The 13739-nt window shown below is 41.4% G+C and overlaps 1 long non-coding RNA gene across 35 annotated transcripts; it reads left to right on the forward strand.

Moving 5' to 3' along the window:
- Positions 1 to 6846: 6846 nt before the first annotated feature.
- LOC119285725 lies at positions 6847 to 13218 on the forward strand. Of its 35 annotated transcripts, XR_005139751.1 has the most exons (11): positions 6847 to 7086; positions 7173 to 7582; positions 7793 to 9156; positions 9275 to 9498; positions 9574 to 9697; positions 9969 to 10065; positions 10293 to 11489; positions 11639 to 11796; positions 11875 to 11955; positions 12621 to 12640; positions 12745 to 13218. It is a non-coding gene; the product is annotated as an uncharacterized LOC119285725 (long non-coding RNA). The 35 variants fall into 35 exon arrangements; XR_005139737.1 differs by having other exon boundaries at positions 11639 to 11972; positions 12564 to 12640; XR_005139739.1 differs by having other exon boundaries at positions 11639 to 11972; positions 12567 to 12640.
- Positions 13219 to 13739: the final 521 nt, after the last annotated feature.

Consider the following 13739-nt stretch of genomic DNA (forward strand, 5'->3'; position numbering starts at 1 on the left):
ACAGCCTATGCCGATACCCGAATGGAAGTGGGATAAACTTGGCATGGATTTTATCACCGGATTACCAAGGACCAAATCAGGTTATGATTCTATATGGGTAGTAGTTGACCGCTTGACCAAAGTGGCACACTTTATCCTAGTGAAAACAACTTATACCAGTGCAAAGTTGGCCAAGATATATATGACCAAGATCGTATGTCTACATGGAGTTCCGAGGACCATCGTATCAGATAGAGGAACACAGTTTACCTCAAAGTTTTGGCATCAGCTGCACCAGACTTTGGGAACGAGATTGGAGTTCAGTACAACATTTCACCCATAGACAGATGGACAGACCGAGAGAGTCAACCAGATTCTGGAGGACATGTTGAGGTCCTGTGTGCTAGATTGTGGATCCAATTGGGATGACAATCTGCCTTACGCAGAGTTCTCATACAACAATAGTTACCAAGCCAGTCTGAAGATGACACCATTTGAAGCCCTCTATGGACGAAGGTGCAGAACACCGTTGATGTGGGATGAAGTTGGAGACCGACAGTTGTTTGGACCAGACTTGATCAAAGAGTCTGGGGAGAAGGTTAAACTAATTCAAGATAGACTGAAGATAGCTCAGTCCAGACAGAAGAGTTATGCAGATTCAAGACGCAAGGAGGTAACCTATGAAATTGGAGATAGAGCATATCTGCGAGTATCACCTTTGCGAGGAGTAAAACGTTTTGGAGTTAAGAGAAAGTTAGCCCCGAGATTTGTAGGACCATATCGTGTTTTGAAACGGATGGGAGAAGTTGCCTACAAGTTGGAGTTACCTGAAGGACTGTCAGGAGTTCACGATGTGTTTCACTTTTCCCAGTTGAAGAAGTGCCATGCTGAGATGGTCAATATACCGCTAAGAGATACCGTACCCTTGGAGGCGATTCAGTTGGACAATGATTTGACTTATGAGGAGAAGCTAGTCAAGATTTTGGAGTTTACGAGTCGAGTCACCCGCATCAAGGTTATTAAGTTTTGCAAAGTTCAGTGGAGCCACCATACCAAGGATGAAGCTACCTGGGAACGAGAGGATGATCTTCGCAAAGACCACCCACACCTATTTTCTAGCCAACCCAAATCTCAAGGGCGAGATTCATCTTAAGGGGGGTAGGTTTGTAACATCCCAAATTTTCAATTTGGAATGTTATACATAGATCATTCTTGCATATCATATTTTATTGCATTTCGTCTCGCGATCCTTGAAATCCTAAGCAACTCAAGGACCCTCGGAGAGAGTTGGGGATTTCCCCGATTTTCAAATTTGATTTTTAAAAATTATTGAAACAAGGATTTTTGGTTTTAATTATTTTTCCATCTAAAAATATTTCATATTAAAGTATATGAGAGGAGATAATATGACTTCTTCAAAATAATTGAAATATTGGAGGAAAAAAATTAAAATCAAATCTTTGTTTTTATTGCAATTTTGTTTGCATTAGAAAAATTGCACGTTTTCAAAATTGCATTTTAGGGCCAAGAGAATGTTCATCTCGTTTTAAATATTTTATTTAGACGGTGAAAATTTGTTTTGGCATTTTTAGATTTTTATTTTATTTTCTAGGATTTTTTTCTATTCTGCGGAATTTTTAAAAAAAATCTTTGGGCGCCGACTGGGTCGAAACCGAGCCGGACTCCGCCTCCCCGCCGCCTTGCCCCTCCCCCAAGCCACCTCCCCCTCCCCTCTTTAAATGCCCAAGCCCCCTGCCACCACCACCCACCCCACCGCCCGCAGCCGCGACCTCTACCGCGCCGCGCCGCCTCGCTCCGCCGCCTCGCCGCGCCGCCACCTCGCCGCCTCGCCCCGCCGCCGCTCCCTGTGTTGCCAGACCCGATGAGGTAGCCGTTCGCCGCCGGTTTTTTCTTTTAAAAAAAGAAACCGTTTCGGATTTTTTTAAAACCTAGTTCGTTTTTTAGATCGGTTCGCCGGTTTTTCCCGGTTCTTCTCTTTAGTGGACGTTCATCCGTACGTTCGTTTTAATGAACGGTTTTCGCTCACTAGTTACAGACAACGACACTCGTTCGTTAGCCTGTTTGTCAGCTTTCTTTTATCGGATTTTTCCGCGATTATTTCTGATCGTGATTTCTGATCTGATTTCTGTTTCAGCTTATCTTTTTGCTCGTTTATCGGAATCAGGCGATTCAAGCGCCTAGATCTTCGCCTCGAGACCCTCTTTCTGTTTAATCAACTTAAACAAGATTTTTCTACTATAAAATTTGACCTTAGTCCAGATTAGTAAACGGATATTGTTTCTTTCGCCGTTTGAGTTTCGTTGCTCCGTTTGATTTGATTCTTTTTGCAAACCGGAGTTCTTAAGTTGAACTTTCTGGTAGATCTTCTTATTTGAGATTTACCCATGCTTCTTTGCTTGATTGCTTATGTATGCTATTGTTTGTTTGCTATAGAATTCCCGGAGTGCGAAGCGTGTTATTTGGAGTCCCTAGGTTTTGCGGATCATCAACAAGGCAAGTAACACTTTGATCATACCCCTTTATCACCCAGTTTTTATGCATTAGTTCCAATCCTCAAACATTGCATGATTAGGATGCCATTAACATGTGGGTTGGGAAGTAGTTGATGAGGTAGAACCTATTGCCCTGCTATATTCAAACCTTGGGAGTTACTTATACGAATTGCTTATATTGCTATGCTATGCTCGTAGACGTGGTTTGGGTTAGTGAAATCCATGACAGATGTGAGATTTTTAATTAATGGTTTAACTTAAGGTGGCAACTTGAATACACATCAGAGTGGATTGAGGCACCTGGAGAACTCAGTGTTGCCTGTATTTTTGGAAATCCCAGTGTTCCGTGTGATTTTCCTATGGACCGCCACCCATGCTCAAGGGGAACTGAGATGATTCATGCTAGAAACTTCCGTGTGCAGCCACAAGCTATTATGGGCTCTAGCATAGTTGAGTAAGTTACGTGAAGCTATTGAAGAGGAGGATCAATAGGTAGTGGGTTGTAGGTTTGGTATGGTATGCCCGGAGTAGAGAGTTAATGTTCCTGAAAGACTGTGTCTCGGTCATCCGTTTCTCAAACACCATGTAGTGCGAGAAATCCAACGGAGGCAATTGAGACTTGTGTGGAAAAGTGCGCAAACCTTTGCAGAGTGTACAAACTAATCATGGTTAGCGTGTCCCCGGTTATGGACATCTTGAGTATCTAGTACTTGGAATATCTTAAGTATCTCATCACTTTTTAACTTAATATTGTTGGGTTGATAATTACTTTAATTGGGATTGAGTTGGAGGAACCTTCTCAATGATGTTTCAACTACCATGATAGTTAAATTAAATTCTATTCCTTTGTTGTAGGGAAAAATTGGCTTTCTGCAAAAACTATAACCATAGAGCTTTCCACTAGCCAAGTACGCATGTAGTGATAGCATTATTCTGTTCTTGCTCTACTGTGTTACTTTGCCAACATATTCCATGTGCTGACCCGTTTTCGGGCTGCAACGTATTATGTTGCAGACTTTTCAGACGAGGAGTAAGGTTCGTTAGGTCGTTGCCGTGCAGCTCAGCTATTCCGTTGGAGTTGATGGACTCACTTTATCTTCCAAGCCTTCCGTTGTTATCGTATTAGATGTCCTTAAGCCATATTTATTGTAATAAGTTTTCTTTGGAGACATTCGATGTAATAAGTATGTGATTGCTACTCTATTATAAATCCTCGAGTACTGTGTGTGTCAGCATTACCGATTCAGGAATGACACTGAAGCACAGATACTTGATCGTTTGAGGCCGGGTCGCTACATTCAATCTCCTTCTTATCATCGTCATTCGTTTATCTTGCTTAGCATGATTAATAGCAAGTTCATCATAGTTTTCATCACTAGAGTTATCAACAAGTAAATCATCATCACCGAGCAAATCATCTTCATCACTATTCAAATCGACATACTCGGGGTGTGATACCTTTGGGCCTTTAGCCATGAAGCATCTTTCAATTCCTTCATTTGGTGGGTCAAATATGTCATAGGAGTTGGTTGACACAAGTGCTAGAACGGAAACACCTTCATCTTGAGTATATTCGAAGTCAGAGTGATAACTTCTCTCGGGGTGGTGGTCGGAGTCGGAACCGGATACCCATTCACCAACATGAGCTTGATATCTTTGTTTTGTATAGCTCCTTGATGACCAGTCCTTCCTTTCTGAATCCTTGTTTCTGCGAGAGGTTCTTCATTCATAATGATCATCTCTACTCCCTCTCTCCCTTGGAGGTGATTCTTCTCTCCTACTTCTCTTTTTATGCGAGTCTTCTCTTCTTTTGTAGGGAGCTGTACATTCATTGGAGTAGTGTTCGGGTCTTCCACAATTGTAGCAATTACGTTCACGACTTGAAGAACTTTTGTCATTGTAGGACCATGACTTGGAACTTCTTTCTTTGCTTCTACTCTTGTAGAACTTGTTGAAGTTCTTCATCATTAAGCTTAATTCCTCATTGAAGACCTGTTTCTCACTTGATGGTGTAGGAGCATCACATGAGGATTTGTAAGCACCACTAGACTTGTTGTGAAGCTCTTCTTTATCCTTGAGTGACATCTCATGAGCAATAATTCTACCAGTGACTTCTGTTGGCTTGAGATCTTTGTAATTGGGCATCATTTGGATCAATGTGCACACGGTATCATATTTTCCATTCAAGGCTCTTAGGATCTTCTTGATGATGAATCTGTGGGTCATCTATTCACTTCCCAAGCCGGCAATCTCGTTTGTGATGATAGCAAGCCTAGAGTACATTTCAGCGACACCTTCACCATCATTCATTTTGAACTTGTCAAGTTGACTTTGAAGCACATCCAATTTGGATTGCTTGATGGAGTTGGCACCTTCATGCATATCAATCAAAGTATCCCAAATTTCCTTCGCATTCTCAAGACGGCTGATTTTGTTGAATTTTTTGAGGCACAATCCGTTGAAGAGGACGTCGCAAGCTTGAGAAGTGTATTGCAACATCTTCAATTCTTTCGCAGTAGCTTTATAATTTGGTTCTCTACCATCGAAGAATTCACCTTGCAAGTCATTACACACAATAGCCCAAACGGCGAGGTTATGTCCAAGAATATGCATTTTCATCTTATGCTTCCAACTAGCAAAATTAGTACCATCAAAGTAAGGACCTCTACGGTGGTAATTTCCCTCGCTAAACGCCATACTCTCCTAGGTTGTGAAACCAAGGCTATGATCACCATAGCTATGGAAATCAAGGCAAATGGAGACCAATACTCTGATACCACATGTAGGATCAAAAATATGTCTAGATGGGGGGTGATTAGACTAGTTGACCAAATAAAAATCTAATCTTTTTCCAATTTTAAATCTTGGCAGATTTTAGCAACTTAACACAAGTCAAGCAAACAACCTACACTTGCAATTCTAAGAGTATAGCAGCGGAATGTATACACAGAGTAGGAGTTTGGAGGGATCAAACACAATGTAGACACAGAGATTTTTGGTGTGGTTCCGATAGGTGTTGCTATCGTACATCCACGTTGATGGGGACTTCAACCCACGAATGGTAACAGTTGGGCGAGTCCACGCAGGGCTCCACCCGCGAAGGGTCCACGAAGAAGTAACGTTGTATATCCCAGCATGGCCATCGCCCACGAAGGACTTGCCTCACTTGGGTATATATTCACGAAGTAGGTGATCTCCTTGCCCTTACAAACTCCTTGGTTCAACTCCACAATCTTGACGGAGGCTCCCAAGTGACACCTAACCAATCTAGGAGACCCCACTCTCCAAAAGGTGATAGATAGTGTATTGATGATGAACTCCTTGCTCTTGTGCTTCAAATGATAGTCTCCCCAACACTCAACTCTCTCTCACAGATTTGGATATGGTGGAAAGATGATTTTTGTGGAAAGCAATTTGGGGAAGGCTAGAGATAAAGATTCTTGTGGTTGGATTGGAATGTGTTGGTCTCAACACATGAGTAGGGGTTCTCTCTTAGAAAATGAATGCTGAAAGTGTAGGCACGTTCTAATGGCTCTCTCTCTCTCTAATGTAGAGGAGGGTGTAGGGGTATATATAGCCTCCACATAAAATCTAACCATTACACACAATTTATCAAACTCGGTGGGACCGAATAGTGAAACTCGGCCAGACCAATATGGTTCAAAATGCGAACTTTAGGCTTTTTGGTGGGACCGACATGATCAACTCGGCCGAACTGATGCGTTAGGGTTAGTGCATAACTTGATCTCGGTTTGACCGAATACTTCAACTCAGTAAGACCGATTTCAGTAATAAGCAAACAGAGAGTTGGTCAGGAAAACTCGGTGAGACCGATTGCTCATTTCGGTGAGACCGAAACGTTACGAAAAGAAAACAGAGAGTTTGCCTTGCGAACTCGGTGGGACCGATCACTCATCTCTGTTGGACCAAAACGTTATGAAGGGAAACAAAGAGCTTGCAATCGCATCTCGGTGAAACCGAGATCCCTATCGGTGAGACCGAATTGATTAAGGTTTCTTGCTATGGCTATGCCAAGTTAACTCGGTGGCGCCAGATAGATCAAATCAGTGGTGCCGGTTTAGGATATTTAAATTTAAAACAATACAAAGGCTAGCCAACTCACTTGGAAGATGCTCCCTTGATCGGTTCCTTGGCTTGCCGTCAGATTGAGGTAAAATTCCCACCACGCCTCTCCTCCACCGTTGAATATTCACTGCACGTTTCACCATGTTATTTCTTTCCCATGTGCATGACCGGTGGGCCGTTTCATCGGTGGGGTCGTCATGTATTGGCTGGGTTCGTCGGCGTGAGGGTCTAATTGGTTGAGCCTCTTGGAAAGCCCACTGGCCCCCAATCCCCACAACCGCCTGCCCGCACCTCTCCCTCCTCCGGTCCTCCCTCGTCTCAGCCGCCACCCCATGAACCCTAGCCGCGCCCTCCTGCATTTGTCCTCCTCCCCCTTCCTAGTCTGCCCCAAGCCCCTCCTCGTCTGATGAGCTAGCCGAGGAGAAGCGGGGTGGCGCGATGCCCTGGTCGTCCGCCGGCGGGGAGCCTGTGTAGAGGCGGTGGCGGAGACGACCCTAGATGGTGCCCCGTGAGCCGCCCGACCTCCTTCCGTGGATCTGCTCCTCCCATTTCCTTTCCGTTGATTTACTTTTTTTGTTTGTGTTTAATCTTCAGGGCCAAGATCTGAACAGGGCGCCTCAACCTCGCCTTCCTCTTCCACCTACTTGCTGATAGAGAGACAGCAGCAGCGGTGGGAGGAGGCTGGGCGTAGAGGAGAGAAGTGGCCGAGGGGGGTGCAAAGCCAGGAGATGGGGGTCGCCGGATGAGCATAGCCGCACAGGGCCTAATCCCGCCGCTGCCAGAGCAGAGTGGAGGACCACACGGGCCCGATGGGGTGGCCGGGAGCGCGCGACATCCGTCTCCCAAGCGGCTCCCAAGCAGGGAATGCAGCGGTGCTGGCCTCTCCTCTCCCCGCGCCTCTGTCCTGCATCGTCACTACTGCCACGGCCTTGCTCGCCATCGACCTCCCCAAGTGCTTCTCTCCACAAATGGTGCCTCCATGTCCAGACCAATTCAAGCGCGAGGTACCTCCTGATTTGATTTTGTTTAGGATTTGTATGGAGCTTGAATCAGATCAGCGTAACTTGGAGATGTTTTTCTTCCACGGATACTTGCAGATATATGGAGGAAGATTAGTTAGTAATGCCCATATGAAGTTTGAATGTCAAATTCATAGACGTCCTTCAGTTTCATTACAATTATGACATGTTTGTTGTTGTTCATATTTCCAACAGGAAAGTACAACACGTGCACGTAACTTGTTTGAGGAAATTCCATCTGGAAGCAATATTTGATCATGACTTGTGTTCTTGATGCTTCATCTACGGCTAGCTGACTACAACAACACATATGTAAAGGGAAACCATCGTAAGAAACACAGGTAAAAAGGGATTTTCCTTGTTCTTATAGTTTTGGATCAAAGTTCACGTTTACCTTGAGTGACTCTTTTTTGTTATACAATGGATTCAACAATAATCAATAAGGAAGTGCAAACTGAGAGGGGTGGGAAAAATAACCTGAGCAAAGAGCTAAGATGAAATGCTACTTTCTAGTGATTTGTTGTGGCCTGTTAATTTTTCAGTATGGAGCTTGAAGTTTTAATGCAGATAGGAAGTTTCATTTTATTCTTATCCACATGCTTACTAAATTTACATTTTTATTTCATTTCTGGAAAGAGTCAACCTTAAATAATTTAGAGGACTCTTCAGATAATAAGAGAAAAGCCATATAGGTCATAAATGCATAGGCATTCAAAAAAAAGGCACAAAAATTGAGCTAGAAGGTATGTATAAATTCATGTGAAACTGAGACATAGGCAAGCATACAAAGGAATTTTGCAGGATCATTCCTACGATCTGGAGGGCCATTATAGCCAGATTTACCTAACGTCTCTAAGAAAATATTTTGAAACTCGGATCATCCAGATATATCAACATGGAAAAGTCTGCTGAAAGAAACTTTTGCAGCTGAAGATGCCTGATTATACTTCCTATGGGCTTGTTTTGAAAAGAATTTTTCCTGGCATGCCATATGTCAGCCCCCAACCATCTCTCTCTCTCCCGCACTCATTTTCTCTCTCTCACGTTTTGCCTTTGAGGCTGTAGATCTAAGCACTAGTTGTTTGTAAAAATGCTCAAGGTGGGCTACTTAGAGGAGGGCAGTATGTTCTACAGTTTTAGTTATATGATTACATACATCTAAATAAAAGTTTACATGATTCTATAATTATTGTTGGAGATTTTTACTCACAGTAAATTTCTTCAAAGGATCTGTTTAAAGACAACAGGCATATATTTGTACAGAGATCATATTATTTTGATACCCATGTAAGTTCTCTTATCACTTTGATGTGCATCTTCTTTAGGAACTTACCTCGTTGCAATTTCTGGTCATGCTTTGCATAGCTAAATCGGTATCAAGAATATTGTATTGTTTATTTCTTACCATGTCTGATCAACTAATATGGCTACGTCTATGCAATAATTTTATAGATGAAGTTGGTGGTTCATGGAGACCCAAGGTGCACTGACAGAAGATATCAGAGGAGCAGAGGAAAATGCAAGTGTGTATGTGTGAAAAATTATTGCTTTAACTCAAGGTATTGTTATCAGTCGTGTGATTATGAAAGTACATGATGTCACCACACTCAAATTCCATCTATTATCACTATCAAATAGTGTCAAACAGAGCATCTTATACTTTGTTTCTACGTGCAGATCAGCTCTTCGTTCTTTCAAGCGCTATGTTGCTTACTCAAATGTTTGTGGCGATTGTATCCTTGTGCCATGAATATTTGTACTTAGCATATCAATATAAACATATTGTCTATCTATTTACCAATTCAGAATTTAAAGCACTTTATTTTATGGCCTTGAGTAAAAGTTCAGTCGTTGTTGGCTAGAAGACATCTTCAATACGCCGTCAACACGAGCTTCCGAAGGTAATGATCTATTTATTATCAGCCCATATCTAGTATGTAACAGGGTTCTTATGTTTCAAAATCCTCTGGCATCAGAAAGAAGATTTGGTGGATGATGTAAGATATCCACATGTTGTATATGTGGAAAAACCAAAGGCTCGGGATGTTGATTTTTCGGATGAAATGATTTATCAGGCAAAAACTACAAGTGAAATGGAAGGTAAGATATTGAATTGGAGTTATAGTAGTACCAGGGTTTCCATGATGATGTACTGTTTATTGTCCAAGGATTTGATAAACTAGCAGAAACCATAGATGCCAAGTTTCTAATGATGAAGTCGTTACGCTGGTTCATGTTTGCATTGGAGCTAAAGTTCTGTTGTTATTTAGTGTTTTTTTGTATTATATCCAATACCGTTCCATACTTCCATTTCTCCTGGATGATTAAGACGATATTTTTCCTAACTGAATTAATCTGTCCCCTATTTCAGAACTAACCTCAAAAGCCTGAATAGAATTCCTTGGCAAAGGGTAGATGTTAGCTTCAAGAGAAGTAGACAATGGATTTTTGCCCATAGCACCATTCAGGTATGTTATGAACCCCATTACCTTGGTAATAGTTTCCCTGGTGTTACTTAATTATCCCATGGTATATTCTGTTGTCTCCATACATGCTAATCTGATAACATATACAAAGGCTGTGTAGGTAATGGCATAGCAGATTTTAGTTTCATGATCTTACTTAAATGTAGTTCTGGCGATAGATAGCTTTACACTATCCGTCATGTGGGTCCCTGCTTCCTTCTGTTTTGCAGGTCCAGTTGTCGTTGCCTTCACTTGCTTTGTCGTTTACCGATCTGTCAGCTCGCCGGTTCCCTGACTTGCTGTCAAAGTTTGTGTTCTATGCCTCCATTTTCTGTTTTATTTCTTTTTGTTTCTCTATATTACTTACTATTTTATTCTGCTACCTGACCAGGTGTTGCGTGCGTGCTTTATTTGTTTGTTTCGGTTTCTTATGCTGCTTATTTCATTTATACTGCTTCCTGTGCCAGGATGTGCCTTGCTGTGTCTTTTGTGATCCCAATTTTTTAGACCCTGGTGGCGCAATTTTGTTTGCCCGCTCTTTCATGCGTGTGTGAGATTATTGACGATGGGGTTGTGCTTGTTGGGGTGGAGCCAAAGCAGTGTCTCCCCGCCGTCAGATAGGATGTTCTTCTGGGCAACTGGCGGTACAGGGGCACTGTCTGCCTATGAACAGGCTGCTCTGCAAGCTATAAAATTCTTGCAGGGACGATGTAAATCATGTTGCTGTTGATTAGGATGATTCATATACAACTTGGGTCTATATTTTTGTTAGCTTGATTAGGGGAGAGACAGAGGCAGGGAGGTGCCTAGGATGAGTAGGAAGGCTCTGGGAAATTTTTTGCCGAACCTGTGTATGTTCTGTTTTGCCCAGTTGAATGTGTACACTTCATGTCATATAGCATAATAATAGCAGATGATAAACTATCGTTGTCATATTATTGAACTTGATATCCTATTTGAACTAGACAGATAATTTTGACAAGATTTTATCCTGGCGTAAACATGCTGTCATAGTGTCAACACAATAATAATAGAAAAACCTTCTCAAAATTCAGGTGAGGTGAAGCAAGCAAGCACCTCCCCGTGTTTTATATGTAAGCGATCACCTCCCCGTATTGCTTTTCCCGACCATTGTTCATTTAAACCTTTCTTCTGTATTGGCGCTACTGGATAACCATTATTGATTTACCAAAAAGGAATCATAACACTACAGGTCATGGAAAATAGATATAATTAGCACATAATCCTGCAAGTCTCACCTAATATGCACATGTCGTTTCCGTTTTCCAAAATATATACCATTGAGAAACTTACTGGATGCAGTGCAGATTCTAGGATATTAACATTTGCAGCCATACGTTGGTTTCAATGGTGACAGATTTTTGTCAATCCCACAGAGATAATTTACTTCAAGACTAGCAAATACAGTTAAGTTTAAACTGTTTCCTTTGATGAAATTCTAATGTTTTTCCAAACAAAGTATGATGAACTTAAAATCCAGAATATGAAGCTGTGTCTGCTGCATCAGTACAGTTGATGCTTAGGGACTAATTCTTTATATTTCCTGATGTATTAGTTCTGATCGAGGAGAGAGCAAGCCGTTGCAGAGGAGAGGGGATACGACGGTGGGCGGAGGTCAGGCATTGCTAACAGATTTGCGGTGGAGTGGGAGAGGTGACGCCGGCCGGCCGGCGCCTCACCACCGGCTCCTGTTTGGCGGCGGCAAAGAGAAGGGTGCCGAGGATGTGTTTCTCTATGCATGGCTGTCGAAGTACATCATCTTTATGATGTGTATGGTTTCTCTATTTTCAGCCCTACCGCTCCAAAGCCCGAATCCCATGACCATGCCCCCACCTCTCCTTCGTTGAATGAAGGGAGTCTGGTTGCTAAAAAGTGAGTTTTCTTAATCGGTATGTATGGCCCCTCTGCACATGTCATTTCTTCGTATTTAAGATTCCCTCAAGCTTTGTCAGTTTTCTGATAGATATGGAATTTTAATTTGATAGTCCCAACAACGGTGGGTACTGACGGATCTATCTATTATTTATTGTCAATCTGTAATACTTTTGTCAGCTTCTAGCATGTCGTTCCTCTACCAGAGTGCAATTTTCTCTGCATGGCATACACCAGTTACCATTAGTTGATATGTTTGTTGAAGTTTTATTGCAAGTTAAATAAATGTGTAGTATGACATACTGATTATTATAGTTTGATAATGTCAGGTGCCGATGGCTTTATAGATATGTAAATAAAATACCTTTAAGTAATACTAAGCATTTAATTATTGTTCTGTTATGTTATTGATTTCACCGGCTTTATGTCGGCCGATTAGTTCTGAAGGATTCCACATCGGCTAATTTAGATTATGTTACTAGAGTATTAGAAGAAGTTCTTGATATATGTATTTAGAGCATTTGCTGAGATTTGATGCAAAATATTGATGACCAGGCATTATATTGCGCATAAGAGCAATTCTTTAGTTTTTCTTTTTATTGTTGCAGCAGCTTTTCTATAGCAATAGCCAAATAGTGTGACATAACACTATTCCATTTTCACAGGCCATAACACATCTTTACATGTAAGTTTGTTCTCCAAATAGTTCTCTTTCCAAGATTTTCATATCATATTTGTCGAGGGATCTGACTGCTTTACCATATTTTCCTGGTGTGGACGATGTTATAGAGTGAGCTACCATCACTTCTCATTACTGACTGTAATCAATTATATGTGTTTATGCCATAAAAGATGGATATTTGTTGAAGCCATTGTCGTGTCATGTAATTACTTGCAGATCAACTATATAGTTTTGTTCGGATTGTAAAGTGGAAACGATAAAACCCTACAACTCATGTGTGATTGTCATTTGATTATTTAGTTCCTCAAGTAGTATGGATATGGTGCTGCCAGGATATTAAGTATATTATGAAGTTGTATAAACCACGTTCTATGATTCACTTCTGTTCTGCATATTTACTTTCCAGTTTTAGGACTGAAATCCATCCATTGTAATGAATTTTGTTGTATGGGCATTACCTATTTGACTTAGGCTTGCTTCATCACATATAGACTGCTTTTCTTTTCCCCACTGCTTGTATGGCCTAAAACTATCATGTATATGAGGCAAGTTATTAGCAATGTTTCACATTTTCTTACTTGCAATACTGTGCTTGCCTATTCAGGTGTTCCAAGACCCAAATCATCGGAAAAACAACACATATAACACTTTTTTCTTTTGAACTTTGGTTACCCTTATACAAGCCCCCGCTCATTTTGTTTATATAACACTTTTTTCTTTTGAACTTTGGTTACCCTTATACAAGCCCCCGCTCATTTTGTTTATACAGTGGTTAGAATAGTAACCATATGTGCTTGCTCAACACTGATAAATGGAATATTTTCAAAGCACATATGGTGTGTTCGCAATTTGGCGCAACGGGAAATTACTGAAAAATACTCATTTTTTCAACATGACATGGTCTTGAAATGGGACTCTACTACCAAATTAAAATGTGTAGGTATATCTAATTGTAGATGAAAAGTCTATTTTTATTAAAGGGGGTTAAATTTGTTATCATATATGCTTGCCCGCTACTAAAACAACTAAAATATGGAATTTATTTTCATGCTGAACATGGATTCAGTGGGTCTCTGCGCCATTTGCTACCCAGCTGACGAAC

Source organism: Triticum dicoccoides, chromosome 4A (assembly GCF_002162155.2).
Source record: "Triticum dicoccoides isolate Atlit2015 ecotype Zavitan chromosome 4A, WEW_v2.0, whole genome shotgun sequence".
NCBI classification, from domain to species: Eukaryota; Viridiplantae; Streptophyta; class Magnoliopsida; order Poales; family Poaceae; genus Triticum; species Triticum dicoccoides.